Below are 5,000 nucleotides of genomic sequence, written 5' to 3' on the forward strand. Positions count from 1 at the left end.
AATGGTGAGGTTGCAGCGACCAGAGGATTTAAAAAGTTTGAACGGGTCTCTAACCCTCAGTCTGACAATCCCCAGGCATGGACGCTACCACCAGGCCCCCACAACCCTTTACAGGCAATGCAAATACTTAGAACTTTAAAAGAAAAAAAAATCCTTTACTATCGACTTCATTATTGTCACGGTAACAAAGGCTAAAGACCAAACTTCGCTCAGGAAACAACCAAGGACTCATCACAGTGACAGTCGAGGCTTTCAACAATCCGAACGTCACAATACCCAAGAATCATTATCGTAACAATGAAATAATGCTTAGACTGATTTAAACCTATGGAAGACATTTGAGCGTACGAATACCTTCCATCGATTTAGTGATAGTTCAGTATATATTCGTAAAAATACCCTGACTATTAGCCCTCAGTGTATTCTCATTTTTATCATATAATAGATTAATTCGAGCAGGACTATTTGACCCCAGTACAGACACTACAAATTTAAAATTACTCAACACTGATATCTGACAATATTATTCTTAGAGAGCTTTGATTGGGACGATTTAAAGGCCACTCATGAATGGCAGAGGCAAGGGACAGAGGTATTGCCCTATCACCCAGGACAAAGCCCTAAAGACTGACTGTATATACATATGATCAACGCCCAAGCCCACTCTCCACCCAAGCTAAGACCAAGGAGGGCCAGGCAATGGCTGTTGACTCGGCAGATAAGACATACAAGCTCCCACAAGCCCCCATCCTTAGCTCCCAAGGATGGTGAAATTGCAGCGACCAGAGAAACTAACAGGTTTGAATGGGACTCAAACCCCAAGTTTGGCGTTCACCAGTTACCATATCGGCCACTACAATTTAACAGTAAAAGAGCAATACGCGATGTTTAATGTTTAATGCTCTTGAACGAACATGATAAGAAGACTGTGCAAGGCCTGTAGAGAGTAGTGTTCCCCTGCTGTACAGGACCAGATAAGCAGCCCTTTAAGTAAAGTAAATAACGGGGCTTTTGATTTAAGGATGTCGCATACGGAGAAGTAATAGGTACTTACTTGAAGGGCAGTTTTCCCATTCCTCTCGCACATTGAACCCTGTGCTCTACAGGGCCTACAAAAAGTGTTTCTCGTAGACATTTAGATTATATGACAGCACATTCCGCGTTAATCGCCAAATATAAACTGTCGAAGTAACGAACTTAGAAATTTTTCATATTCTAGAAGGACCAATTCTTCAAGTGGGCTAAACCGGTACCCATATGTTCAAAAAGTTATATCGGAACATTTATTAACGTTGCTGTGTGGAGGGTGTTATTAGACTCAAATTGAAGTTGTTCAGTTACTGGCATGGCCGACTGACCAACTATAATCTGACCCATTACGAAAATCTCTCCTCACTATATAAGCTTTGTTGCTCATCTTATATCCCATAAATCAGGTTGGGTTGGGTTGGGTTAGGTTAGGTTTGAATTTTATGCACCTACAGGTTGAATAATTAAAATGACCTAACAATCTAAAAAAATAGTATTGGGGTTATATCGAAAATTAGTAGTGGGGCAATAACAGGAAAGTACTTATATCCCATACATCAGGTACCGTTGGCCGGATCCACGCAAGGCTGCATGGGATGTTCAGTTACGAACGATGCAACAAGCACCGCCGGAGCATATATTAGTGCCACGTAAAAGTTTTCAAAAAGAGCGGTCCTATAATCCCATTCGATTGAGACAATCGCTTTATTCCATTAAGTAAAATGGTACTCCTATTAAAAGGCAGCAGCAGCTCTGACTAAAAATAGTTGGACATTTAACATGAACACTGCAAAGAAAACAGCAAATAACAGGGTCTCCATTTCACCATTATACCAAATAAACAGTATTTAATGTGTGTCTCTCTGATTGGTATATTAGGTGTGTGGTTAAACCAGAACAATTGTATTTGAAAATTATTCAACAGTACTTATAGCAAAGAAGCTTTGATTTAGGCTGAATAACCCAGCAATTTTTTTTTTTTTAATAAAGCAACTTAATACCATAGTGCATCCAAAGTAAAACCCTTGTCACACCAAGAGGTAAAGGAACGAAGTTGGATAGCAAGACGGGAGAAAAGCAGGGACGGGGGGGGGGGGGGGAAGAAAACGCAAGCTTAGGTAGGGCCCGAATGAGCGCTGCTAACTTGAGTAAAGACTCTCTGGGTCCTGAGTAATGCCTACAACTCCCAGTGCGAGGTGCACTGACGGTAGAAACCTGTACGGGATTCTGGCAGGATTCTGTATCAGTATATGCAAGTGATCGAAGATAAATAAATCAAAGTAAAAGGCTTCAGAACATTAGGAACAGTCAGGTCACAAAGGATTTATTTACTCTTCTTCTCAATCATTGCCGATCGGAAGTGAAACTACCTACTACAGATATAGTTTGTGACTAACAGGGTCATAAAAAAAAAAGAATTGTAAAAAAATGACATATGACAAAATAAACCGACTTTAATATATGAAGGCGTAAATTACCAGAACGTCAAAAAGCAGCATGGTGGACTAGTTTGCATTTATTTTCGAATTCACACTGAAACAAATGCCAAAATCAAACAGACTCGCCAAAAAAAAAAAAAAAAAAAAACCATGCTAATGTATAAATTACACGAACTTTAAAAGCTCATGAAATTAGTTTAGGATTACTTCTTAATTCCCCGCGACACACTTCGAAAATTAGGCCAAAACATGCACAGACACACCACACACTAAAACATGCAAAAATAGATCTCAAATAAGATAAATATGTAAAATGTTGGTTACATTATAACTTTTCATTAGGGTTTCCATACCACACACACCAAGCTCGTCTTTAGATCAATTCAACGATATAAAAGATTGATTTTGAAAATTAATTCAGCTGAACTCCTTAATAAAAATAAATGAATTCTGTTGGATTCCTTTAAAAACTAAAGGATAGATTTATAAGAAAAAAAAAAAAAAAAAAAAAAAATTCTAGATATTGGTAACATATACTCAGACGATAATAAAGTAACCAGTCAAGAGAATTTAATAAGATCTCATACCAAGATCACGCCATAAATAGGCGTTGGGCACATCTCCCCGTACGAGTTTTTTAGCCGTACCTGTCTGGGAATTTTTCAGTCGTAGCCAAGAACTCAAGCGATGTAAGGCCTTGGGCACAACTGGCCTTACTACCAGCTACGGGGGATATACGGGCAAAATTTGTGTGAAATTGTGGGTGTAGTACGGCCAGTTGTGCCCAACGCCTAAGATCAGATACCAAAACAGCACCCATTAAATTCCAAACAACAACCAAGTATATAACAAGCAACAAGAATAATGCAGAATAACTATAACATAACAATGAATGACCATAAACATACAATCAGTTCAAAACCATCACGATTGGATACTCACAATCCTTACCAATTAATTCTTGGGGATATGAAGTCCTTAATTTCCTGTTAATGAGCAACGAATATTTCAACCGGTGGTCCCGAGTCCCAAGACGTTACTGACCTCCCGAAGTTCTGGAAGTCCACCACGTCGTATTTGTACGAGTTTTTATAACAAATAAATTAGGTCTTTATGCTTGAAAATTTTAGATACCATCTGGGTGAGTAATTAGCGGGATAATATTATTGTTATTAATATAAAAAATAGGTTTGTATAGTATTTCTTATATCTAAATCAACGTGAAATACCAACGAAAATTGCAAAACTTTTAAGTACCTAGTTAACAAAATTTCTAACTTGAACAGTATGGTAACCATTCTTTTGACATTCGAATTAAAATATAATTCCAATACTCCTATGTAAGTTTAATAATTTACAAAGCCCAAAAATTTTTTGCAACTATATAAAAATAAAAATTCATGGGTATAATAAAAATGCAATCAATAATTGCTCGAGTCTGAAACGTCTTGTTTTCGCTACGTGACTGTCATCGTTATATCCAATGTTGAAAAAAATAGCATGGAATCTAAATTCCACCCTACTACGATATTGGGTCATATGAAAAGCATTATTAGGTCGGTAATTATATAATTATAACAGGAGATAAATATCTTCATTTATAATATTACGGAATAGAAGAGAGATTAGTTCATCAAACTTTCAACTGGGCTCCACAAGGCACTAGAAGAGTTGGAAGTTCCAGGCCTACATGACTGAGGACTATGGAACGTGAAGTGGGAACAGTATTAATCTTACAGCTTAAGATAGAGACGACTGGCGAAATCTAACCGAGACCTTTGGCGTCAATAGGCGTGGGAGGAGATGCTGATGGTGATGATGATAATATTACGAGAGGAAAGGCCATCCTTTTATTAAAAGGTTTATGGTGATAGGAAGCACTTTTATTCTACCACCACGATTTAGAAATAAAAGTTATTCAATATTATTAAAAGGAAATTAACCGAACTAAAACTTAAACTTACTCAATTTATTCGCGAATGAGAATATGCTCCCCGGTTGATACTCTTAAAATCATAATAGGATGAAGTGTTTTGCACGATGGAGGAAAGAATGTGTTGTTAAATTATTCAAGGTAGCTGATGGGTTTCCGACACCATTTGCCAAGCCTCGTCTACTAGAAGGTGGCAGGGGGGGGGGATTAAATTGCTGATCTCTTGAGCCCTCTTATAAAATTTAATCTAAAATTTTCTCATGAAAAATTATTTAATCAGAAAGTTCAGACAGATATGTTACCATCTGAATATTAAATTTCTTGAAACGATGAGCCGAGCTCAATTTGTGCACGTTTGTTGACGTTCTCCTGATCTGCATCTTTCTTCGTCTCCCAATTTGGACATTGGAACCCATTTGCTCTGATATCACTGTATACCCATTATAATTTTCAAGTCATTCCACATACAAAATGTGATTTTGCCCAGGTTTTTCATCGGAAAAGTCAAGGCTTTGTAACAATTTCTTTTCTGTCAAAACAGTTTCAGCGAACACGGCGTTTCTTCAGGTTCTCTAAAACTGAACCATTGGGACAAATGG

The 5,000-nt window shown here is 37.5% G+C and overlaps 1 long non-coding RNA gene across 3 annotated transcripts in view; it reads right to left on the bottom strand.

Annotated features, from left to right (window-relative positions):
* Positions 1 to 5,000, bottom strand: part of LOC137626051 (uncharacterized) — a 116,047-nt gene that overhangs the window by 92,493 nt on the left and 18,554 nt on the right. Inside the window, exon 1 of one of the 3 annotated variants that reach the window (XR_011040960.1) lies at positions 3,420 to 3,502. The exons of 1 other annotated variant lie outside the window; for it this stretch is intronic. This is a non-coding gene — a long non-coding RNA (uncharacterized lncRNA). Of the gene's footprint in view, positions 1 to 3,410; positions 3,503 to 5,000 lie in introns of those variants that run through there. One more of the 3 variants, XR_011040962.1, reaches the window with a different exon arrangement.

Source organism: Palaemon carinicauda, chromosome 33, assembly GCF_036898095.1.
Source record: "Palaemon carinicauda isolate YSFRI2023 chromosome 33, ASM3689809v2, whole genome shotgun sequence".
NCBI lineage: Eukaryota > Metazoa > Arthropoda > Malacostraca > Decapoda > Palaemonidae > Palaemon > Palaemon carinicauda.